The sequence below is a fragment of the Bos taurus genome, chromosome 15 (assembly GCF_002263795.3).
Source record: "Bos taurus isolate L1 Dominette 01449 registration number 42190680 breed Hereford chromosome 15, ARS-UCD2.0, whole genome shotgun sequence".
In the NCBI taxonomy this organism is placed as follows: Eukaryota; Metazoa; Chordata; class Mammalia; order Artiodactyla; family Bovidae; genus Bos; species Bos taurus.
The window spans coordinates 57872639-57900019 of NC_037342.1; the positions used below are offsets into that span (position 1 = coordinate 57872639).

The 27381-nt window shown below is 39.9% G+C and overlaps 1 long non-coding RNA gene across 1 annotated transcript in view; it reads right to left on the reverse strand.

Moving 5' to 3' along the window:
• Positions 1–9824: 9824 nt before the first annotated feature.
• Positions 9825–27381, reverse strand: part of LOC104974280 (uncharacterized) — a 28878-nt gene continuing 11321 nt past the window's right edge. Inside the window, exons 2-3 of the long non-coding RNA XR_001501956.3 lie at positions 23523–23658; positions 9825–10247 (exon numbers count right to left, since the gene is read on the reverse strand). This is a non-coding gene — a long non-coding RNA (uncharacterized lncRNA). The remainder of the gene's footprint in view (positions 10248–23522; positions 23659–27381) is intronic.

The window sequence follows — 27381 nt, forward strand, 5'->3', positions numbered from 1 at the left end:
CCACCCTGTCTCACGTTGACTACAAAAACATGCTCAGTGTCTTCCACAGATTCCCCTCAGCATGTTCCCTTTTGGAGATGCTTAAGCTCCAGTGAAGACTCTTTCTTGGACACTGGCCTGATATTATTATCTTATACCCTTCCCTACAGGGCTTCCCTGACCAACTAAATTAGTGTTTCATTTAACAGTCATTAACGTAAACAGCAAAAGTATTTGGATCAACATCTCGTGGCTCACCTAGCCCCCCTTGGTTTCTAATACCATTATTTAGTTAAAGATGCAAGGCTTCTTGGTGGAATAGCCAATTCCAGAGCTGAGGCAGGGGAAATATAAAGTGAGTCTGGAGGAACATGCAGTGCCAGATAATAAACAAGAGCTCAAAATAAAAACAAAACAAACAACAACAACAAAAAAGGGTGGTGGGGGAAGAGGCATGTCAAAATTTAGAAGTTTGGGATTATCAGATACACGCTACCATACACACTGCTATCAGATGTATTCAGCAAAGATCTACTGTATAGCACAGGGAAGTATACTCTATATTAAAATAACCTATAAGGGAAAAGAATCTGAAAAAGTATATATATATATATGTGTGTGTGTGTGTGTAACTAAATTACTCTACTGTACACTTGAAACTAACACAACATTGTATATTAAAATACTTCCATTTAAAATATTAAAAAAAAAAATAGGAGTCAAACTGAAAGAGCTTCTAATGGCCTAAGCTAGGACAACTTCATCAGAATAACATAGTATTAGATTATGACCCAAAGTACAAAACATGTTCATGAATCCCCCTCACATAAATTTGTGTCTCTCATGCGTGCATGCTCAGTCACGTCTGACTCTGTGACCCCACGGGCTGTAGCCTGCTAGGTTCCTCTGTCCTTGGGATTTTCTTGGCAAGAAAACTAGAGTGGGTTGCCATTTCCTCCTCCAGGGGATCTTCCTGACACAGGGAACAAACTGGTATCTCTTGTGTCTTCTGATTTGAGAGGCAGATTCTTTACTAAATGCACCCCTTGGGAAGCCACTGCTCAGTGTATCCATGTGTATACATCTTTATGTATATCTGTATGTAATCATACAGATTACAGTTACATCAAAAATTTTAATAACAGTAATTGCTTACATATATTACTATGTGGCAGGTCCTGTCCTTAAACACTATGCAAATATGGATCACCTTAATCCTTAGAGCACCCTATTGGGGTAGATATTATTGTTACCATTTAACAGATGAGGAACCCAAGGTTTGTCACATCAATGCACAAATCACAAAGGATACAATGAGGACAGCACATTGTAGGTACTGGCAGCCATAAGACACCAGTGGGGCACTGGCACCTCAGGCCTGTCCAGCCACTGAAGAGCCAGGGGCATTAGTGTACCCTTTCAAGTCTCATCAAAAGGCTCTGATATAATTTTCTCAATGTCAGCCTAAGATTTAAACCTAACACCAAAATGCAAACTCTCAAGATCTCTGCCATACAACCAAAATAGTAATACCAACACTGTGGTAATAATTATACTGATATTGTATGAAAATGATACAGCTTTACTAAAATGCAATGTAGAGTCTCAGAAGTTGTATGAAGTCTCTTAAGTCTCTGAGGAAAATGTTGTTATTAACCTGTTAAGTAAAAAGACAGTAAAATATCTGCCGAAGCAAGAGAACCAGAAAACTCACTCAATGGAGAGACATAGGAAAACTTCTCAAGCAGAACCTGGTTAACCTGAATGCTGTGTTCCCAGAATTTTAGCTGAGTTCTGCTTTTAAGAGGAGAAACACAATGGAACAAGCTGAATTTTCGTTTCTCTTGAACTAAAACAACAATCACAGCATCCGGAGGTCTTCTGGGTCAGAGCAAAGTCAAGGTCCAGCCTCCAGCCCCTACCACCACATGCCTGTTATGTATTAGAACAAAGAATACTTGCTCCCTGGGGCAGAGCAGAGAGCAGGCAGTAGAAAGGCATGGAATACTGGCTACCAAGTACCTGTTTTGTCCTAAGAACTGGGCCAGGTATCATCCAGAATCCTTTATTGTTTCTCATAACAACCTTTTTAGGAAAGTTTTATTAACGCCATTTCACATGTGAACCCAAGGTTCAGAGAGGTAAAATAACTTGCCTAAGATCACACAGCTAATTAGAGATGAGGATAGTATTTGAATTCAACCAAGACTAGCTCCAAAGACTTCCTCTTTGTAAAACCACAACCAAGAAAGGGTAGTGAAAGATATCAGCAGACCCCTGGGCTTGAGGGAAAGCTAGTTGAGGGAAAGCCCCAGAAAGGACCTTGTGCTTCTATGACAAAATGCAGACCCCAAACTCCATGTTTGTAAGAAGGGGTCAAACCACAATTAGGCAGTGGATGATACATCCTCCTGTTACTGGGTCACCACAGGACAGGCCAGTAATCAAGAGACAAGTTTGGGGCAAGGAATAACGACTTTATTTGGAAAAGTCAGCAAGCCAAGATGATGGGCTCATCCCCACAAAGAACCAGCTTGCCTGAGTTAGAATTTAGGTTTCTCTTATACTAAAAGAGAAGGGAGTAGTCGAACATCTCCTGGCTCCCATCAGCTCCCTAGAGGGGATGTGTTAATTTCTTCCTCCCTGCAGTCATTCACAGATGCAACTGGTCAGGATGTTTGCTGTGAGGTAAACAAATGTAGTTTAGCTTAATGCTCATTACCTGGGAAGCACGGTTTCCAGAGATGGGCCATTATCCATAAATTAAGTTTATAGGCAACATCCTTTTAGTGATTAACTTGTAAAATAATACAAAAAGTTCTTCTCTATAACATTCCTAGGTGGTGGTGGGTATGAGTATGAAATAGCTAACTGGGAGGCACCAGGGAATCTGTCATAGAAAGTCAGATTAGAGAGGTAGATTTCCTGAACCTGGAGAAGAAGAGAATGAGTTTCATTTGCATGTTCCCTGACTATAACCGTGCTTACTATGGGCAGGATACTTTCCTGCTTTTTCTCATTTCATTCTCATTATGTCCAATTCATAAGAAGAAACTGAGACCTAAATTGCTTACCTAACTAACCTAATGTCAGAGAGTCAGTGTCGAGCCAGATACTCTGTTTCCAGAATCCAAGTTCTTAAACACTAGGAACAAAAAACAAAGTTGAAATACTGAGATTTAACCCATATTATTTAGTCTATTAAAAATATTGTTTTATTGCCATTATAATACTGAATTTTATTTTATTCTAGTAATAAATTTTATTAGTATTGAGTTTTATTACCATAGTTTGAATTTTAGTACAACTATAATACTTGGCTTGTTATTAATACTGTATTATATGTATTATTTTAGTACTGTTATTTTAGTTTTATGGCAATAATTATCATCTTTACAGCTCTAGATTTTATTATTGTTTCCATGTTTAGTGTTTTAGCAACAGTTTTTTTTAATTTTATTGAAGTATAGTTGATTTAAAATAGTGTGTTAATTTCTGCTGTACAGCAAAGTAATTCAGCTATACATATATATTTCTATATTCTTTTTCATATTGTTTTCCATTATGGTTTATCACAGGATATTGAATAATATCCTATACAGTTCCCTGTGCTATACGGTAGGACCTTGTTTGCCCATCCTGTATATAATAGTTTGCATCTGCTAACCCCAAACTCCTACTCCTTCCCTCTCCTGCCTGCCTCTTCCTTGACAGCCACAAGAGTGTTCTCTATATCTGTGAATTTAATAACAGTTTTATGGCCTGCGTAGAAATGGAAAATAATGACAATAATGGCATGAAAGTCATCTCATGTTTTTGCTTGTATCAAATGAAGAATGAGTAAATCTAGCACCAGCATCAATGCTGCAATTTGGTTTACCCAACACCTGTTCAAAAGCCTTTCCCAAGTGCCTCCCTAAACAATCATTGCAAAAGTGGAAAGAACTACATTTCCCAGAACTCTTTGCAGCTCGGGTACCCACATGACTTTTAGTCAATGAAGAAATATTGGGTTGGCCAAAAACTTCATTCAGGTTTTACCCTAAGAGCTTATGGGAAAACTAGAACTAACTTTTTTGTCAACCCAAAACATCCACTCAATCCTTGGAAAGCAAAAGTGACATGAGATAGAGGAATATGTTGTAGTGGTCACACTCCATGAGATCAGATCTGAAGCACTTGGTCCTTCTGGGTAGCTATAACTAAAGTTCTGGCACCTCAGGTGATTAAGAGCCAGACATCATTAGCAATGGTATTTCTTCTAGATGACTTCATATTGCAGCTAGAAGTTTCTCCGTGCTGTGTTCTTCCAGTTGTGTAAAATCAAAATAAATTTCCTGGCCTTCATTAACATGTAATAAACCTGTTAATGTCCTATAACAAAACCCATTCCTGAAGTGAATTCTGTTATTTATTTATTTATTACTAAGAATATTCATTAATATATAACACTCCACTCACTGATAGACTTTTGAACTTTTGAAGTGGGAAAGGATATTTAGAGGTTAATAAATTTTAACTATTTCCTACTGTGAGAGAACTTCTTAGAGTAATCTTGACATTCAGCCTTCTTTTTATCCCTTCTAGGAAAGGGGGATTCACTTTGGCTGTTTGAAATCCTTTGCAGTCCACAATGCTCTCATCTGGCATGCCCTAAAATGTCTTCCGTAGGAAAGCATTTGTATATATGCACTTAGGGTTATGTGGTTAGATACATTTGGAGAATAAATGCTAAGCTAAATAGTTACATAGCTTATTGCAGAATTTCTCAGAGCCTTTCATATACCAATATTCATAGACAATCTTCAAGAAGTAGTAAGCAATGCAATTATTTTCCAAACATTTGATGAAACATTTTTCTTTTGTGATGAATCTCCAAGAATTTCTGTCACACGAGATGACTTTCATGATACTTGCCTTAAATTAGTGGATCACCAGAAGAATAGGAATTTCAACTTCAGAATAGATGAGTGAAGAGGTTTGGAAACCAAAGATCATTTGGCCCCCTAAGATAACATTACAGAAAAGCCACCAACTTACCAATCTTGAGATCAATACTTTTTTTCCAAGAGCCCCAACTCAAAAGGAACCCTGCTGTGTGATCTGAGTTGCTGCCTCTCTTCTGGTGTTCCAGGTTATCTACTGATATATCACAGATCATCCTGACTCTTAGTGTTATAAAAATAGTAGAGAGAGTTCCTACACACCCATCACCCAAGGTTCCCTAATATTAACTTCCTATACAACCTGAATACATGACCACAGTTAACTAATTTGGTATAATTCTTATTGACTAAACTGCAGACACTATTAAACTTCACCAGTTGATCTACTAACAATTTTTTTCTACCCAAAGATCCTAGCCAAGATCCCACATTATGTTTAGCTGTAATTTTCCCTTAGTCTCTTCCAGTGTGTAACAGTTTATCAGCTTTGTCTTTCACGGTCTTGGCACACTTCTGACAAGTACTAGTCAGCTATTTTGTAGACCAGTTTTCTCATAATTGGATAGAGATTAGGGTCAAACTACTCACCTGATACCTGGCTTCTAAGAGGAAAGAGAGAAGTTACCTGTCCTCTTAAATCCTGCCAAGCATTACATCACTGCATTCTATTGGTCAAAGCAAGGCATAAGTCCCACCCAGATGCAAGGGGGAGGCGCTGGACATGAGGTGCCAACTGCCCTACAGCCATAAAAGAAATAGACGGTGGCTGTCTTTGAAGACCATCTATCACAACAGGATTTTGAAAAACATTTTAAAAATCCACTTAGCAAGACACATGAAAGCTGGGAATTTTCCACTGTCACACTGAACATCTTTAATTATATGAAACCTGTTTAAAATAGGGCTAGTAGTAACTGCTCCGTATACTTTATGGGGTGTGGCAGCCATGGAGGATTGCTAAGATCATCCTTGAAAAAGAAAAACTTCACGTAGTAGTACAGTTAGCCAATAGATTCCAGCAGCCGCACTTTGGGCATTTGTGATAGCAATTCATGCCAGGGCCACACCCTCCCCAGGCAGCTTTTAGCCAGTGACTGAGTACAGCAGTGAGCTAGAGCCAGGCCATCTCTGCTTGTCACAGGATTTCTCCAAGGAGATCCTCCTCAGCTCACAGATGCATTTTTTTTCCCACATCATAACACCCACCCTCTGAGATTGGATTGCATCTGATAATCATTCTAGAACAGACAACAGTTGTTAACTAATTGCTTTGGCCTTGCATGCACAAACTTGAAAAGCCGCAGTTTCAAAACTGTCAGAATGGGTGTTAGTTTGGAAGAAAATCCCAGAAACAACTGTAGGCCACCCTTTTAACCTCTAGGCACCAAATGCTGTGAGAGGGGATGAATCAGAGGCGCTCAGCAACATTTCCCAAGTAGGAAGCAAAAGACGGCTAATCCCATGGACTCACAAATCCAGCTGAAGAGCCCAGTTCGGATGGCTTTCAGCTCAGCCATGAATTCTTTTATGAAACACTGTATCACCAAGGCTCTTGAAAGTGAAAGTCAGTCAGTCCTGTCTGACTCTTTGTGACCCCAGGGACTATACAGTCTGTGGAATTCTCCAGGCCAGAATCTTGGAGTGGGTAGCCTTTCCCTTCTCCAGGAGATCTTTCCAACCCAGGTCTCCCGCATTGCAAGCAGATTCTTTACCAGCTGAGCCGCAAGGGAAGCCCATGGCTCTTGATCATACTGGAAAAGTTTGACATCCATGCCTCTGAATCAAAACAACTTTCAGGAAAATCTAACAGTAAGTTTCAAGAATACTGAAAACAAACTATTTCACATATATTTTTATTTGGTTATATTTGATAGAGCACTGTATAATAACATTTTTATATGTTCTTTCAAACAGCATTAAAACCATAGTGCTAAAACTTTATGTTGAAGTTCGACTGGCAGTGTTTTTCCCTTCTTAAGGTTACTTATTTCATCTAGTTTGAGACACAATTCATTTTTAAGATATAAAATAAGGGCACATCTTAAAAATGAGTGGTGCCTCAAAGTAGATGAAATACAGTAGAACCACTTGATTCTCTTCCTTTTTCTTGATTCTCTTACTTTCTTCCTAGAACATTTTTTTCTTTCTTTGCCCAATTACTCTTACCCATCCTCTGAGTTTTGGCTTAATTATCACTTCCAAGAAGTCTTCCTTAACCCACCTACCCCTACCCTCAGACTACGTGAGTACCCCTGCTGTGTGTCTCCACAGCACCCCATACTCCACTTTACATACTCATCCTTTACTCGAGCGGTTTGTATGGTTTTCTATCTCCTTCACAGGGGGCTTCCCTGGTGGCTCAGATCGTAAAGTATCTGCCTGCAATGTGGGAGACCCGGCTTCGATCCCTGGGTCGGGAAGATCCCCTAGAGAAAGAAATGGCAACACACTCCAGTACTCTTGCCTGGAAAATTCCATGGACTGAGGAGCCTGGTAGGTTACAGTCCATGAGGTCGCAAAGAGTCAGACACAACTGAGCAACTTCACTTTCTTTTCTTTCTTTCTTTCACAGACTATAAACTCCTTGAAAACAGGAGACTCCTCTGTCTTGCTCACAGGGTGCCCTGCATAGCTGGCACTCAATAAAGATTCATTCAACAAAGAATAAATTATCAAATGAATAAGTGTCTCCATTGCAAGCATATAAATAAGCTCAATCTATTTTGAATGGTGAAGCAATAAGAATTTTATCTCACAGATGAGGAAACTGAGGCACAGCGAGTATGAGGCTAGTTAATGAGAGAGGCAAAGCTAAAATGTCTTAAGGTTCCACACAATAATAGGGATCTCTGACATTTATTGGGTATTTACTGTGTGCCTGGCACAGTTCTGACCTCTGTGTATGTATAATTTCACTTAATTCTCATAGTCACTCAGGGTTAGGTGGATGTTGTTAGTATTCCCACTTTATGAAAAGGGAAATGAGAGTGCAAAGAGGTAAAAATTTCCTAAGATAATGGTGGCTTCCCTGGAGCTCAGATGGTAAAGACTCTGCTTACAATGCAGGAGACCGGGGTTCGATCCCTGGGTTGGGAAGATCCCATGGAGAAGGAAATGGAAACCCACTCAAGTATTCTTGCCTGGAGAATCCTATGGACAGAGAAGCCTAGCAGGCTACAATCCATGGATTCACATATGAGTCAGACATGACTTGGTAACTAACACATACAAGAGAGCTAATAATTGGCGCAGTTGAGATACAAACCAAGGCAGACTCCCAGAAGTTCTACCCTCAGTCACAACATTAGAAACCAGGTAAACTGCATCAAAATATTTAGCAATAGTAAATACTATTAGGTACTAGCAGATGACTTCTTAAGAACATGGTTTCAAGCTGATCCGGGACAAATTGCTTTATCTCAGTGGATATAGATACTAACAAAAACAGAATTAATTCTAGTAGGGTTAAAAAGTCACTTTAATACAAGTTAGGAGCCCTCAGTTCTTTATACACAGCCAACTCTTCAAGTGGCTATATAATCCTGGGTGAATCACTTAACTTCTCTGAAACTCAGTTTCTTCTCTACTTAAAAAAAGTAGGGTAAAGCAACTGAACCCACAAATCCTCTGATGGGGTTCATCACTTTATCTCAAAACAATTAACAGGTACACCAAATGGGAGAGATCAGCAGCGGTTATCATTCTATGCCAAATATTGAATTCGAGGATGTAACTTAAACTCCAGTGTTTGTTCTACAAAATTCAAATAATGTTTGGCAAGGTGAAGGGCTCTTGATCCTCTACCTGAAAGCATAGGTTTTCACATTTCAGCCATGGATTTCTATTCCTTTCCTGCTATAACAATGTTTGCATTAGTAGGGAGAGGGAAGCCCAGACTTGTGTTGACAGAGTTCAACTGTTGGAGAAAAGTACATACCTGGAGGGAGAACAGTGTTTAACAAGAAACAAGGCATCAGTCTCCACCTGACTCATTCCAAGCTGGGCCTCCCTCTGCTGTCGCTTTGTTCCAGCACTAGATCAGAGGTTCATGTGGAAACTTGTTGAAGACAAGCACTATCAAAAACTGCAGCCCAGCTCTGCTGCAGAGGAAAACAAGATTCTAGCCAGATGAGTGTGGGAGCCAAGGCTACTGGGAAGAGCTGGAGATACTTCCCAGGGCTCCAGGGAGAAACAGGGCCTCACTCTTCAGTGTCACAGGACTGCCGAAACTATTCATTTATCCAAACCTTTGGGGAATGCTTTTCCAATAGGCCCTGGAATCCTTTTTCTTTTCTTGACTTGGTAAGAAGTTAAAGGTCATAATAAGTTATTCTCAAGCTTTGCCTTCAAAGCTAGATTCTTATGTCAAGACATCCAGTATTTTCAGGCTTCATGATTGTACTTTGACCAAGATGAATATGGGTGAATTTCTCAACTTCTCAAAGGTTTAGTTTCCTTACCGAGCAAATGAAAATAATAATGCCCACAATTTGAAGATTAAATGAGATTAGAAAGTGTCCCTAACATATAGTGTACTTAACAGAAGGAGCTCCTTTATGATTCCTTTCATGAAGGGTATGCGTGTGCTCACTCACTCAGTCATGCCGGACTCTTTCCCACCCACCAGGCTCCTCTGCCATGGGATTATCCCATCAAGAATACTGGAATGGGTTGCCATTTCCTCCTCCAGGGGATCTTCCCAACTCAAGCACTGAACCTGTGTCTCCTGCGTCTCCTGAATTGGCAGGTAGATTCTTTGTCACTGAGCCACCTTTATACACCTTCATAAAGGGTATCCCAAGATCAAGAAAAAAAAAAAAAAAGAAGATTAAGATCAAAAAAAAAAAAAAATCCCAAGAAAAAAAAATTTTTTTTTTCATTTATTGTCCACACTGGGTTTTTGTGTAAGGACAGACGTTCTCTAGTTGCCGCCAGTGGGGGCTGCACTTCGTTACGGGGCACAGGCTGCTCACTGCAGTGGTGTTCCTTGCTGTGGAGCACGGGCTCCAGGGCGCACGGGCTGCTCACTGCAGCGGTGTTCTTTGTTGTGGAGCACGGGCTCCAGGGTGCGCAGGCTTCAGTCGTTGCAGCACGTGGGCTTAGTCGCCTCTCAGCATGAGGAACCTTCCCAGACTAGAGATTGAACCCGTGTCCCCTGCACTGGCAAGTGGATTCCTAACTATTGGACCACCAGGGAAGTCATCAATCATTTTTTTAATCCTCTAAAACTAACCAAACTTGGGAAAGCAGCCCTTCTACTTAGAGATTTTCTAGAAGATCTTTTTTGGCAGTTTACAACAATTCTTCTTCGCATAAGTAGAACTGAAAAAAAAAAAAGTTGAGATAAATGTATAGAGAGATAGATAAATTGTATTTCCAATTTGTATTTATTCAACAAACATTTAAAAGCACCAGACTTGGAGTAGGATAATAATTGCTTCCTTTTTAAAGAACTTTTATCTTACAATGATTTGTCACAACCATTTATTCATTTGAAATTCCATCATACTTCTTTTTTTATTGAGTATAGTTGATGTACAGTATTATATAAATTACAGGTATACAATATAGTGATTCACAATTGTTAATGGTTATGTGATTCACAATTGTTAAAGTTTATATTCCATCTATAGTTATTATAAAATATTGGCTATCTTCTCTGTGTAGTGTGATATATCTTTGTAGCTTATTTTATACATAATGGTTTGTCCCTTTTAATCCCCTACCTCTAGATATGGCCCCTCCTCCTTTCCTCTCCCCACTGGTAACCATTAGTTTATGCTCTATATCTGTGGCTATTTTTTGTTATAGTCACTATTTATTGTATGTTTTAGGTTCCACATATAAGTGAAATCATACAATATTTATCTCTCTCTGTCTGACTTATGTGGAAAGATACAGCATATTTTTGGATTAGAAGGTTAATATTGTTAAACACTACCCAAGGCAATCTACCACTCAATGCAATCCCCATCAAAACACCAATAGCATTTTTCATAGGCAAAGACATTTACTCATCTATTAGAGGTAAGAGTGAAGTTATAGCAGTCAAGTGAGTGCTAGAAGATCATAGTCTTTAATATCAGATAAACCTCAATTTGAGAATTGGATCTGATACCAGTTCTGTATCCCCCTGAGCAAGTTCCCTTTCTGCACCTCATCTGTGAAATGGGAATAATATGCCTATTTTGTAGGGTTATTGTGACGATCAGATAAAATACTACATAGAAGGTATGATTACACACTCTGTGTGGCATATAGCTTAGCAGACTATCAGTATCATCGTGGCCTTTATTGTAGTTTTTATTGTTGTTCAAGGAGCCAAACTAGCAGAATTAGGACTAAAACTCTTTTTTTTGGGGGGGGGGGTTGACACTCTTTTTTTTTTTTAATTTTTTTTATTTTTAAACTTTACATAATTGTATTAGTTTTGCCAAATATCAAAATGAATCCATCACAGGTATACATGTGCTCCCCATCCTGAACTCTCCTCCCTCCTCCCTCCCCATACCATCCCTCTGGGTCATCCCAGTGCACTAGCCCCAAGCATCCAGTATCGTGCATTGAACCTGGACTGGCATCTCATTTCATACATGATATTTTACATGTTTCAATGCCATTCTCCCAAATCTTCCCACCCTCTCCCTCTCCCACAGAGTCCATAAGACTGTTCCATACATCAGTGTCTCTTTTGCTGTCTCGTACATAGGGTTATTGTTATCATCTTTCTAAATTCCATATATATGCGTTAGTATACTGTATTGGTGTTTTTCTTTCTGGCTTACTTCACTCTGTATAATAGGCTCCAGTTTCATCCACCTCATTAGAACTAATTGAAATGAATTCTTTTTAATGGCTGAGTAATACTCCATTGTGTATATGTACCACAGCTTTCTTATCCATTCATCTGCTGATGGACATCTAGGTTGCTTCCATGTCCTGGCTATTATAAACAGTGCTGCGGTGAACATTGGGGTACACGTGTCTCTTTCCCTTCTGGTTTCCTCAGTGTGTATGCCCAGCAGTGGGATTGCTGGATCATAAGGCAGTTCTGTTTCCAGTTTTTTAAGGAATCTCCACACTGTTCTCCATGGTGGCTGTACTAGTTTGCATTCCCACCAACAGTGTAAGAGGGTTCCCTTTTCTCCACACCCTCTCCAACATTTATTATTTGTAGACTTTTGGATCACAGCCATTCTGACTGGTGTGAAATGGTACCTCATAGTGGTCTTGATTTGCATTTCTCTGATAATGAGTGATGTTAAGCATCTTTTCATGTGTTTGTTAGCCATCTGTATGTCTTCTTTGGAGAAATGTCTATTTAGTTCTTTGGCCCATTTTTTGATTGGGTCATTTATTTTTCTGGAATTGAGCTGTAGGAGTTGCTTGTATATTTTTGAGATTAGTTGTTTGTCAGTTGCTTCATTTGCTATTATTTTCTCCCATTCTGAAGGCTGTCTTTTCACCTTGCTGATAGTTTCCTTTGATGTGCAGAAGCTTTTAAGGTTAATTAGGTCCCATTTGTTTATTTTTGCTTTTATTTCCAATATTCTGGGAGGTGGGTCATAGAGGATCCTGCTGTGATGTATGTCAGAGAGTGTTTTGCCTATGTTCTCCTCTAGGAGTTTTATAGTTTCTGGTCTTATGTTTAGATCTTTAATCCATTTTGAGTTTATTTTTGTGTATGGTGTTAGAAAGTGTTCTAGTTTCATTCTTTTACAAGTGGTTGACCAGTTTTCTCAGCACCACTTGTTAAAGAAATTGTCTTTTCTCCATTGTATATTCTTGCCTCCTTTGTCAAAGATAAGGTGTCCATATGTGCATGGATTTATCTCTGGGCTTTCTATTTTGTTCCATTGATCTATATTTCTGTCTTTGTGCCAGTACCATACTGTCTTGATAACTGTGGCTTTGTAGTAGAGCCTAAAGTCAGGTAGGTTGATTCCTCCAGTTCCATTCTTCTTTCTCAAGATCGCTTTGGCTATTTGAGGTTTTTTGTATTTCCATACAAATTGTGAAATTATTTGTTCTAGCTCTGTGAAGAATACTGTTGGTAGCTTGATAGGGATTGCATTGAATCTATAAATTGCTTTGGGTAGTATACTCATTTTCACTATTTTGATTCTTCCAATCCATGAACATGGTATATTTCTCCATCTATTAGTGTCCTCTTTGATTTCTTTCACCAGTGTTTTATAGTTTTCTATATATAGGTCTTTAGTTTCTTTAGGTAGATATATTCCTAAGTATTTTATTCTTTCAATTGCAATGGTGAATGGAATTGTTTCCTTAATTTCTCTTTCTGTTTTCTCATTATTAGTGTATAGGAGTGCAAGGGATTTCTGTGTGTTGATTTTATATCCTGCAACTTTACTATAGTCATTGATTAGTTCTAGTAATTTTCTGGTGGAGTCTTTAGGGTTTTCTATGTAGAGGATCATGTCATCTGCAAATAGTGAGAGTTTTACTTCTTCTTTTCCAATTTGGATTCCTTTTATTTCTTTTTCTGCTCTGATTTCTGTGGCCAAAACTTCCAAAACTATGTTGAATAGTAATGGTGAAAGTGGGCACCCTTGTCTTATTCCTGACTTTAGAGGAAATGCTTTCAATTTTTCACCATTGAGGATAATGTTTGCTGTGGGTTTGTCATATATAGCTTTTATTATGTTGAGGTATGTTCCTTCTTTCTGCTTTCTATTCCTGCTTTCTGGAGAGTTTTTATCATAAATGGGTGTTGAATTTTGTCAAAGGCTTTCTCTGCATCTATTGAGATAATCATATGGTTTTTATTTTTCAATTTGTTAATGTGGTGTATTACATTGATTGATTTGCGGATATTGAAGAATCCTTGCATCCCTGGGATAAAGCCCACTTGGTCATGGTGTATGATCTTTTTAATGTGTTGTTGGATTCTGATTGCTAGAGTTTTGTTAAGGATTTTTGCATCTATGTTCATCAGTGATATTGGCCTGTAGTTTTCTTTTTTGTGGGATCTTTGTCAGGTTTTGGTATTAGGGTGATGGTGGCCTCATAGAATGAGTTTGGAAGTTTACCTTCCTCTGCAATTTTTTGGAAGAGTTTGAGCAGGATAGGTGTTAGCTCTTCTCTAAATTTTTGGTAGAATTCAGCTGTGAAGCCGTCTGGACCGGGGCTTTTGTTTGCTGGAAGATTTTTGATTACAGTTTCAATTTCCGTGCTTGTGATGGGTCTGTTAAGTTTTTCTATTTCTTCCTGGTCGAGTTTTGGAAAGTTGTACTTTCTAAGAATTTGTCCATTTCTTCCACGTTGTCCATTTTATTGGCATATAATTGTTGATAGTAGTCTCTTATGATCCTTTGTATTTCTGTGTTGTCTGTTGTGATCTCTCCATTTTCATTTCTAATTTTATTGATTTGATTTTTCTCCCTTTGTTTCTTGATGAATCTGGCTAATGGTTTGTCAATTTTATTTATCCTTTCAAAGAACCAGCTTTTGGTTTTGTTGATTTTTGCTATGGTCTCTTTTGTTTCTTTTGCATTTATTTCTGCTCTAATTTTTAAGATTTCTTTCCTTCTACTAACCCTGGGGTTCTTCATTTCTTCCTTTTCTAGTTGCTTTAGGTGTAGAGTTAGGTTATTTATTTGACTTTTTTCTTGTTTCTTGAGGTGTGCCTGTATTGCTATGAACTTTCCCCTTAGGACTGCTTTTACCATGTCCCACAGGTTTTGGGTTGTTGTATTTTCATTTTCATTCATTTCTATGCAAATTTTGGTTTCTTTTTTGATTTCTTCTGTGATTTGTTGGTTATTCAGCAGCGTGTTGTTCAGCCTCCATATGTTGGAATTTTTAATCGTTTTTCTCCTGTAATTGAGATCTAATCTTACTGCCTTGTGGTCAGAAAAGATACTTGGAATGACTTCTAAACTCTTGCTTGCTAAATTCCAGTCCAGTCTTTTCTGCCATACCAATAGTTTTCAAACATATCAAACATTACTTCTTTAAGAAAACAGTATCGTATATTGCTCATGTGTCTATAACACAGCAGAGGTTGTCAGAGTTGGAGGAGGGAAGCTGAAGTGCCTCCTGCCCACCCCTACTTCCCACCACACAGACAGATATCTCTCCACACGTGACGCTGCATTAACTACTAGGTCAGCTACCTGCGGTCACCATTGTCTGAGAGTCACCAGGGACTTGGTCTCAACCAGTTAAGCGGACAGGTAGACAGCAGTGCTTCCATTTGCCTTGTCAGGGCCATTTGTCTCTTCTCCTACTTATCTTTCTTTGCTCCTCATTTGCTGTCAATCTCTTGGCCCTTTGATCATCCACCTTTTTCTGATTCATGGGCTCCGTCAACTTGACCACTTCCTAAGTGTTAGCAAGGACTTGAGCCTTCCTGTTTTGTTCTGTTAACTAAAATCTGCTCTCCTGGTTCATGGACCCTCATCCACTTTGCACCTGTCACTGCCTGTAGGAGAGGGAACACTTCCACCACTCTCCTTCCATCATGCAAGTTTTTGCAATCTCTTCCTAATTCACTCCCTAACTTTTCAAGAGAGGAAGAGTTATTCATCTGATTGATCAAAATTGTAGATCATTTTTCACATCACATTTTCTTTGGGGTCAGATTCCTGTGTGCTGAAGGTACAGACCCATCTATCCCTTTACCTTCTCCAGGTGACTACAAGTAGCCATCCAAGCAGGCCCACTGTGTTTCCATATGCATGCCTAGGCATGCTGGCCTTTGCCTCTATATAATTCATCAGGTTAGAAGGATCCAGATTCAAGTTTCTGAGACCTGAAGCCCAACTTAGTCTTTAAGCTAAAGTCAGCATTCAGCCCAGAACATAACAGTGAGCGTTATTGGATACTCACTCATGCAGATCAGTTGGAGTCCCAATTAACTGCTACTCCTGACTGTATTTCCTACTGGGAAATCAAATGCAAGAAAAAGTGACTGGTGGGGAAGATCTAAGCCTTCCCATGCCCTGGACCAAAAACCTTTAATAATCCCACCTCAAATCTGAGCACCTGTGTGACCGTTCTTCTTTAAGCCTGGCCCCCTTTCTCTGCTCCCAACTGTTCACAGGTCCCTCACCCTACAGTCATTCCCCTGGTGAAACAGAACACGGCAGACACCCCAGTTGATGCTCCTCAGGCCCTGAGCCCAGTGTGTCTTTCCCACCACAAATCCATCCTCCACCTGAAGTCTTCCATTAGCTCAATCAGAACAAGGTATCCCTCCTCTGCTTACATAGCACTTAGCTTTTCGTTCAGTTATAGCACTTGCCTCATTCAGCCTCTTGTTCTAAAAGTTACTTATAACAGGTCAGTCTTACCCTTGAGATGGGAAGCAACACAAAAGCAGGGAGCCTGGTTAATCATTTCTGATACCCCCTCAACTTCTACTGTTGGGCTTTGCAAAGTACAGATGCACAATAGTATGTTGTGACTTGGAGCCAAATAATGTCCCAATAAACCTGATCAGAAGAATTATATATGCAAGAACTTCCAGATATTCAAGCTGGTTTTAGAAAAGGCAGAGGAACCAGAGATCAAATTGCCAACATCTGCTGGATCATCGAAAAAGCAAGAGAGTTCCAGAAAAACATCTATTTCTGCTTTATTGACTATGCCAAAGCCTTTGACTGTGTGGATCACAATAAACTGTGGAAAATTCTGAAAGAGATGGGCATACCAGACCACCTGACCTGCCTCTTGAGAAACCTGTATGCAGGTCAGGAAGCAACAGTTAGAACTGGACATGGAACAACAGACCGGTTCCAAATAGGAAAAGGAGTACGTCAAGGCTGTATATTGTCACCCTGCTTATTTAACTTACATGCAGAGTACATCATGAGAAATGCTGGACTGGAAGAAGCACAAGCTGGCATCAAGATTGCCGGGAGAAATATCAATAACCTCAGATATGCAGGTGACACCACCCTTATGGCAGAAAGTGAAGAGGAACTCAAAAGCCTCTTGATGAAAGTGAAAGAGGAGAGTGAAAAAGTTGGCTTAAAACGCAACATTCAGAAAACTAAGATCATGGCATCCGGTCCCATCACTTCATGAGAAATAGATGGGGAAACAGTGGAAACAGTGTCAGACTTTATTTTTCTGGGCTCCAAAATCACTGCAGATGGTGATTGCAGCCATGAAATTGAAAGACACTTACTCCTTGGGAGGAAAGTTATGACCAACCTAGATAGCATATTAAAAAGCAGAGACATTACTTTGCCAACTAAGGTCCATCTAGTCAAGACTATGGTTTTTCCTGTGGTCATGTATGGATGTGAGAGTTGGACTGTGAAGAAAGCTGAGCACTGAAGAATTGATGCTTTTGAACTGTGGTGTTGGAGAAGACTCTTGAGAGTCCCTTGGACTGTAAGGAGATCCAACCTGTTCATTCTAAAGGAGATCAGTCCTGGGTGTTCTTTGGAAGGACTGATGCTAAAGCTGAAACTGCAATACTTTGACCACCCCATGCGAAGAGTTGACTCATTGGAAAAGACTCTGATGCTGGGAGGGATTGGGGGCAGGAGGAGAAGGGGACAACAGAGGATGAGATGGCTGGATGGCATCACCAGACTGACTCGATGGACATGAGTTTGAGTGAACTCCGAGAGTTGGTGATGGACAGGGAGGCCTGGCGTGCTGCGATTCATGGGGTCGTAAAGAGTCGGACATGACTGAGTGACTGAACTGAACTGAATATATAATGAACATAATAATATATAGAATACATTTGTAGCTTGCAAAGAACAATTATAAATAAAGTGAAAGAAAGTGAAAGTTGCTTTCCAGTCCATGGAATTCTCTAGGCCAGAATACTGGAATGGGTAGCCTTTCCCTTCTCCAGGGGATATTCCCAACCCAGGGATAGAACCCAGGTCTCCCACGTTGCAAGCAGATTCTTTACCAGCTGAGTCACAAGGGAAGCCCAAGAATACTGAAGTGGGTAGCCCAGCCCTTCTCCAGCAGATCTTCGCAACCCAGGAATCTAACTGGGGTTTCCTGTGTTGCAGGAGGACTCTTTACCAGCTGAGCCACCAGGGAAGCCCAATTATAAATAGGTAAATACTAAAAGATACTTACATTTTATATTTATACTTACTGCTTGCTTGCATGCATGGTCAGTCGTGTCCTATTCTTTGTGACCTATGGACTATAGTCCACCAGACCATGTCCATGAAATTCTGCCATTCCCTTCTCCAGGGGATATTCCCAACCCAGGGGTCAAACCCATGTCTCCTGTGTCTCCTACATTAGCAGGCAGATCCTTTACCACTAGCACCACCTGGGAAGCCCAAGTCTCCTCCAAGAACTCACCAAAAACACAAGTGCTGAATGTCTGGAAAATGTGCCCTCTTGTAACAGGGTCGCTACTTTCTCCCCACTTTCACTTTCCTTAAGACTCTAAGGAAGTCTTAGAGTTGGCTCTAAGAATGGAAACTCCAGACAGAAAGGAGCCCAGCCTCTGGGTAGCTCTGGAGAGACTAGGGCATGCTGTTGGTTCCTCTGCCGGAGACCTGCTTTCGAGTTTGGTTGAGGAGGCCCCAGACAATCAGACTATGTTACCACCCGGCTTTTTTTTACTTGTTGAATGCAGGCAGGTCTGCCGAGCCTGCAGCTGACAGCTGTGTTTACAACTTCCCATCACCCTTGTTAATTAATGAATTCTGGGCCTGGTGCTCACCCTGAATAGACGTCTGCATCACGGGATGGTGGCAAGTCATCCTTGCAGGAGAGCCACACAACACCTGGGCACTGGTGTTAATCAGGGGCGTTGCAGGGCATGCGTGGGGGTGGGTAAAAAGCAGCTGAGACGATAGAACGCAAGCCTCATGCATGAAGGTTAACCATCCTAATACAATTCACAGATGCTCTCAGATTTAGTTTCCACAACTTTGAAGACTCTGACTCCTGCTTTACAAATGCACTGCACATATCAGATTACATGCCTTAAAAAGTGTCCCCAAAGATGTGAACTAAAAATTATGACCACTTCCACTGAAATGATCAATTATTTCCTGGATCATAAGATGTATCAATAAATCTTAGCAGAGGGTGTAAAGAAGCAGCTACCAGATCCTACGGTAATTCCAAGGGAGGAAAGGGGTCTGTCTCATGTCCTAAAAAGAGCTACCTCATCATAGACTTCAACCTCGGAAAGCTTTAACATGGAAGTAAGGGAAATTGAAGTAGAAAATGGCCTCAGTCTTCAGAATTTTACTTTCTAGAAAGAAAAATGTCTATTTGTGAGATTGTAATGACAAGTGATTATATCCTCAAACAAGGTTGCTCTGTGTGACTAGAGTCAAACAAAAATAGCATGACAGAACAGACTTGCTATCAAAATATTCATGAAGTTTTAGACGATTACCGTGATTAGAAAAACTTGGGTTTTCATATGTAAAGAAATTATCCCTGTCTTTTGGAATGCAATAGATCTAATAGTTTCTGTGATTATCTAATAGGAAAAATCCTATAATATTAATACCAGGTGCCTAATAGAACTCAGAATTTTCCATCCTATTTCTGGCTGTATCACAGCCAGCTGTGTGACCTTTGACTTCTCGCCTCCCCATCTAGTCTTCACTTTCCCCGTCTGCAAAGTGATAGTAACAACACCTGGCTTGGTTCCTGCATTTCCCAGGACTGTCGATCTCTAACTGAGAATGGATGGGAAACTGATTTGCAAACGTGAAGGAGGAATAGGATGATAACAGTAATATTCTAGAGTAGACTTCTTTTGTGTTTTTCTGTTGCTGTAGTCCTCCTTCCAAGGAACCTTTAGAACTCTGTGTTTCAAAACATTTTTTAAAGTCTGTTCCATTTAGGAATGTTTGGTGGCACGGGGCAGGGATGTACTTATGGGTTCCATCCAAAAGATAATTGACAAAGACGGTTAAGGAATACTGCCTTTTAAAAATATTATTTGAAAAAGGGGAAAAAATGAAATGTTAGCCTAATAAAGCAAGTATGAAGCAGCATTTATAAAATAGAGCAAACACTGAGTAACAATTTAACTCAAGACATCAGATGAATGTGTCTGGGAAGTAAACTTGGAGTATGGTTTCACACTTGAAAGAACATGGAGCCAAATACATTGATATATTCCTAGAACAATTTAGACTGTCAACACTGATGTGAGAAATCACCATTTTTCTATGGAGTCACAGAATTTTACTCTACAGTATTTTCTTTACAGCTGTGAGACAAAGAAAGGTGTTATCAAAATCCTGTTACGAAAGGCATTATGCTGAGTGAAAAGCAAAATTCAAAAAGTTACACATGCTATGGTTCCATTCATGTGACATTCTCAAAAAGACACAAGTATAGTGGCAGAGACTCGATGAGTAGTCACCAGGGCTTCAGGATGGTGGCAGGTGAGCCTAGAGAGGGATAGCAAGAGAGTTTGGGGGGATGAATGAACTATACGGTATCCTGACTCAGATGGTGGCTTACACATAGCTAAGTCACTTCAGTCTCATCCGACTCGGCAACCCTATGGACCATAGCCACCAGGCTCCTCTGTCCATGGCATTCTCCAAGCAAGAATACTGGAATGGGTTGCATGCCCTCCTCCAGGGGATCTTCCCAATTCAGGGATCGAAGCCACATGTCTTATGTCTCCTGTATTGACAGGCAGGCTCTTTACCATCAGCGCTGGCTGGGAAGCCCTACAAATCTGTATCTGTATTAAAACTCATAGAACTATAGACCAAAAATGAGTCAGTTTTATTGTATGACTGTTTAATAATAAAATTAATGAAAGAAGGAAAGAGAAGAAATAATCACATCACTGAATCATATGCAAGAGAACACAGTCCTTGGTTTCTGAAATGTCATGGCTGTGTTTGTAAACAAGCTTGACCTCAGAACTTTTCAACATCAATGGGCACAGAAGTCATTTCAGACTTTACTTACAATGAAGATGCTCATAAAATGGGTCTGGAATGATATCTGGTATTTTGCATTTCTATAAAGTTCCCAAATGATGTCAATGCCTCTGTACATGCATATAACACTTCAGAAAGTCTAGGTTTTGTAGAATTTAGTTCATGTGGAGCAATTGTGACAAATATGTGCTCTCATGCCAACTGCCCACATCCCTTACTCATAATAGAGATCACTAGTCAGTCAAACACACTTTTCTCCTCAGCCTGTATAGGTTCACCAGGTAGAATGCAGTTGAGGGCAGATGATGCTCAATAGGGAAGCTTATGTGCGTTGAAACCTACTGGTCATCTTGTCCTGCAGTATTGATGTAAGTCCCATCCATCAACATTGCAAAGAATCCACTTGGAATACCAACTTTCTTTCTCAGGCCTTAAAGTTCTGGTTCCAAAACTCTGTGTCCTAGACAAATTAGCCGTAGTTAATTACAGATGTATCTTTCCTTTCAGCAGAGGTAAGAAAACCGATCTTTCCAACATGAGTGGGAATATATCATCTGCTTCTTTTATTAACTCCCTTAATATCACATTGCACCTCAGTTTCTTCACCTACAAAATAAGAATACTGCTATCCCTAAGGCTGTTGCGAGAATTAACAAGAAATTAATGTGACTTGCTTAGAACAGCACTCTGCCCAGAATAAGACTCAGTAATGGGTAACTGGTATGGGTATCATACCATGGGTATCATACAATGGGTATCATAATTTCTCAAGGATGCCTAGCACAGTTCCATGTCCGTGACAAATGTTAAAGAAAAATACTATTTCTTCTTACTGTTGATCACTGTGTAAATTAGAATTATTGAATGAGCTCAGCAGGAACTTGCTAAGATGCAGAACTTGGTCATTCTCGTTGTTGCCGTTCAGTCCAACTCTTTGCAACGCCATGGACTGCAGCATGCCAGGTTTCCCTCTCCTTTACTGTCTCCCTGAGTTTGCTCAAACTCATGTCCATTGAGTCAATGTTGCCCTCCAACCATCTCATCCTCCATCACCCTCTTCTCCTCCTGCCCTCAATCTTTCCCAGCATCAGGGTCTTTTCCAATGAGTCGGCTCATCAGGTGGTCTAAGTATTGGAGCTTCAGTTTCAGCATCAGTCCTTCCAATGAATAGTCATTCGTATGCTTAGTAAATTATCTTTTCAGCAGTTAAACTTTTATTATCATTTAACCTTTCATCAGCTTCAAATCAGATCAGATCAGATCAGATCAGTCGCTCATTCGTGTCCGACTCTTTGAGACCCCATGAATCGCAGCACGCCAGGCCTCCCTATCCATCACCAACTCCCGGAGTTCACTCAGACTCACGTCCATCAAGTCAGTGATGCCATCCAGATCAGTTCGAAATTTCTTTGCTGATTTTCCAAACCATAAAATACAGTGAATTTTACAAGACCATGGACCTACTTTGTTATGCATTTCCCCCTGTATTACAAGAGGCTAATTGATGGTATATTTTTTAATGTGAGGTTTTTCTAAAAGGAAGAATGAAAATTCAATATACTTATATATGCCATTGGTTTGAGACAAAATCTTAAGAATTATTTTTGTGGAGATAGAGGAATAGAACATGTAAAAACTCAATATTTGAGACTATATGCCATCTACTGAATGCCCTTCTCTGGTCTGTCATGACAGCTTCTGTTATACATTTTCCTGGTTTTACATGTGTGCACTCAGTCGTTCAGTCAAGCCCTACTCTTGGCGACCCCATGGACCGTAACCTGCCAGACTCCTCTGTCCATGGAATTTTCCAGGCAAGAATACTGGAGTGGGTTGCCATTTCCTTCTACAGAGGATCTTCCCTACCCAGGGATCAAACCCTCATTTCTTGCATCTCCCGCATTTTGGTAGGTGGATTCTTTATACCACTACACCACCTGAGAAGCCTTCTTTATGTATTTAATGTCAAAAAATTCATGACTATTATTTAATGTATTTTCAGCTTTAAAAGGCACAATAGTATATGTGTGACAACATATGACATATGTAACAACATACAAATAAAGCCTAAGAACAATTACAAAAGGAGAAAAGATACTGCTATAGAGAAGCCAAGATGAAGAGTAAAACAAGAGCTGAATTTGGAGTCAGAAGATAGCGGTGAAGCATCAGTTCTCTCCCCCAACCTCTCTGAACTTTCATTTATTAGGATTAACAAAAAAATGTTATTAGTTATCAGATAAGTTATTTTATGATTAATTTCAATTCGGACATTCTAAATATTGATAACATTACATAACACTCATGGGTTTCATTCAAGCATTTGAAAAAAAAATCTGTATAGTTATCCTAAGTATCCAGGTGAGAGCAAAAGAAAAAAAAAAAATTATACTACTTCCAAAGTCTAGTTTAGGTAATAATTGAAGGTTCATTTTCACCTGAGTTACTGGTTTTCTGCCACTGGAGGGCGTGCGGTGCTTGGTTGTAAACTGTCCCTCTGGGCTTTCGCTCTCTTGCTCACAACTTCATTTTCAGTCCACTGCGTTGGAATCACAGCATCAAAGAAACCACCTCCCTCATTTGGCAGAGTTAACATATGAGAGGTAGGCCTGAGAGAATGTGTGAGCTGGCAAAGCCAACAGAGCAAAATCTTAATCTGCATGGTGCCATTTCAACTACCTTTATTTCCCCTTAATAGTCGACCCATACAGACCTTCACACCATGGCCTCGCTTCACACAGTTCTGAGTGCACTTCTGCTCCTCTCTCCTTCACGTGGCTTTTCCAAGTTCCCTTGTATTTTTCACAAGTCTCCAGCAGAGACTAGATCCTGGTCCTCTTGAATATAGCCTAGTGGGTGGAATGGATTTAGTTCACAATCAGAGTCCACTTACTGGTCTCTAGAAGATTTGCTCCATTCTTGATCTAGGATACGAATAGTGTGAAAGGCAGGAGAAATGCCGCTTTCCAGGAAGCTGGTTTTTACTGAAATTCTAGTGTCCACTGAGTACAAGGAATGCGTCCCACCCTTTAAAGAGCTCCCAGACTAATTGGAGGATTAAACAGAGAATGACAGGGATGGGATACAGAATGACAAGTCTTGAAGGAACTTTACAATTCTCTCTTTTTATATGTGAACAACTGAAGCTCTATGTTGAAAACAATTGGTAAGTCTTTTCCCAACTTAGAGAAAATGAGTGCTGTGATCAATTACTCATGTCTGCCATGGGCATGGACTAGAGTGTGATGTGCATGGATTTGCCAACCCTGATTTTCCATGCTAGGCCCCACTTTTTTCTTTTTTTTTTCAGTTGGGGAAACTAAGGCCTAAAAAAGGAAAGGAATCTAGTTGAGGTCATTTAATTAAGTGTGAAAGAATAAGTTTTCAAAGCATTATAACCTTAGGCAAATCAGTCTAGAGTTAGAGGAGGGTGTTTTTTCTATTCTGAAACCCCTGACTGGTTCTTCCACCTCACCTAGTTTTCCTGGCACACTTGGACTGATTTGTTCCTTCTTCTGAAAATATCCTGTGATTTTTTTTTTCTTTTTCATTTTTTTTCTTATGCAATTGTCACTACTTATTAAAGAATGCATGTCACACATATAAATAACAAGGCATAAAATGTAATAAATACTCACCCTGTAATCCACCCCTTAATTTAAGAAATAGAAGCTATTTCAAACCAAGGAGTAGGCTTGCGATGAGATCTAGGCTGAAGGTCAGATTAACCTCAAGATTTACACCCCAGGGGCTCTAAGAGCTGGGATGAAAGTGAGTGGCTATCTGTGAAATCATCTTTAATAATGGGGGGCAGAACAAAGATTAAATTAAAAGTTATAAAATAACAATATAACTCTACTAACAATAGAGTTAGTAGGCTTCTGTTAGAACCAGGCAATAGTTACTGCCAGCTTTGAAAGAGATGCATCCAGTAGCAATACTTGATGATTTCATGAATCAATAAATTCTTAGAAGGAGAAACAAACTAGTCAAGTGAGTGAACTTGCCTGATATAAAGCTACAAAGCAACCTGATGTAGGGAAATGATTCCCAAAAGACAAGAAACCGAAGACTCATCCCATGACTTACAGTCCCCAAAGCTAAAGTGTCGATCTCTTGTCATTCTCATCTTCCAGCAGGAGGGTTCTTCTCGGTTCTTTTACTGCATCCTCTAAAGGGGATGTTCAGTTCACCCTGAATTGACTTCAGAAGTCCAAAGAGACTCAAAGGCTCTGCAGTACAAATAAAACCACCTATGTCCTTAATTCTTTTCCTTCCCTTGTGCATATTTTTCTGATTTGAAAGATACTGGGGAAAGGTCTGGGACCTAATCAGATAAACAGTTCCTCCATGATACAGTCCCTTTACGAGGAAAGTTTCAACATTTCGTCCTTCCCAACAATAGTGTTGCCTGCCACTCCAGTGCCATGAGCGTCTCTCTGTGTGATCTGTGTCCCATTCCCTCCCAGTCTCCAGCGGGGCATGCGTGTCCCTCTTTCTCTGCAGTGATTGCCAGAAATCTCTTAATCTCCTTTGCATATAATCTCCTGTTCTATTTTAGTCTTCACGTTTTCTTTTTTTTCAATCTCCAAAGAAGCCTAAATTGGGCCAAGGTGGTTTGGTCAGTTTATTTTCAAACTCACCTGAGGGGAAATCTTGAAAGTAATCACATAAGAAGAGGATAGCTTTCTTCTCTTTCTATTAAAAAGAACCTCAGGGCCTGATCTAGACCACCCCTCAAAGGCAAGATCTAGCCTTTTTTAAAGCCTACTACAACCTTTGGCTTTTTCAAGACCAGCCCCCACCCCCCACATTGGATCTGCTCTCCAAAGAGTCTGTTAAACTAACTGTAAAGAAACTATACTTCCATAAAATTAATTTAAAAAATAAAAATGGACAACCAATAAGAACCTACTATATAGCACAGGGAACCTACCATATAGCACTGCTCAATACTGTGTAACATCTAAATGGGAAAAGAATGTGGAAAAGAACAGATACATGCATGTGTATAACTGACTTGCTTTGCTCTACACCTGAAACACAACATTGCTAATCAACTATTCTCCAAAATAAAAATTAAGGCTTTTTTTTAAGTCTGTTAAATGAAGATGAAAATAAATGCCTAGTAACTCTGCTGTGTTCATAAAGACAATGTACCCTGCCCTGCCTCCACAGTTCTCGGTTTTGCAAATAATGCTCCCTGAATTCTCTCCCTTCCCTAATTATTGCTAAGAACTTGGTGTTCTGTGTGAGTTGTCCAGTAGAAGATTTTAAATAGATAAGGAGTCCTGACTTTGCCCCAAGCCCTACCCCCAGGATACTAATTACCCAGCTAGGTTGAAAAGTGATTTAACACAACTTTTATGCTCTACAAGCTAACAGTAAACTTCTATTATTTGCCTAACACATGTCCTGAGATCCTCCCAAATCTCCAGTTTCGAGAACACTCATGGCATCTAGTTTTCCCTGGTAAATGTTTATTTAACTTTGCTGTGCAATCTTATTTTACTTGATCCCCACTAATAAAATCCCCTCCTTTTTGAAATATTCTTCCTTTGGTTTCCATTCTCTCAGTTTCCTTTATTGGCTCCACCTCCTCTGCTAAAAATTAAAGTCCTCAAAGCACAGTACTGAGTCCTTTTCCTTTTCACTTGACATTTTTACCACAACGGTTCTTACCCATTCCCCAGACATCAAAGACCATCCATATGCAGATGACTCCCATATTTATCTTTCTATTCCAGATAACTCCTTGACCTCACAGCCAAAACTTGCAACTGCGTATTGCATGCTTGTGCTGGGATATCTGCTTCACATTTCTATAATCAAACTCGATTACCTCTATTAAGCCTTTTATTCTGGCAACCTTCTCCATCTCAACAGATGTCACTTTTATCTACCCATTTGCTCAAGCAAACGCGAGTCATCCTTAATTCTTCCTTCTCCCCCACCACCATCTTCCCATATTCAGTCAATCACCAAATCCTCTAATTCCTACTTCCATATATATCTCAAATCCATCCCCTCTTTCCCATCATTGCCATTCCCCAAATCTAAGATGCCATGACCTCTTTTGTCTTCTTCTAATGCGTACGTACACAAGCATTAAATACACAAAGCAGCCTGGATGATTCTTTAAATTATACATCAGATCATATCACCCTCTGGCACCAATCGCTTAAATGGCTTCTCTGACCTGTAATAAAACCACAGATCTTTCCAGGGCCCACACAACATGCTCTGATCTCGTCATCCACCTCTCTAGCCTCATCTACCACTCTCCTGGCTCTCACTCTGCTCAGCCACCATATACCAAATCAATACACAGAAACCTTAATGAGCTGGAATGCTCCGGGTCACTGAGGAATAAGCAAAGCAAGTTTTGTGTTTCCACTCTTTGGGGTTGAAAGTCTTTCCCGAAAGTGGGAACCCTCTGTGCTACTCTGAATGTCAAAGTCAGCAAAAAATAACAGTAATGTTCTTCATAAACTGAAAATATGACAGGCCTTTGGCACCATTTTTCACCAGTAATAAGTGCACGAGTTACTGTTCAGGGTAGTGGGTAAAGG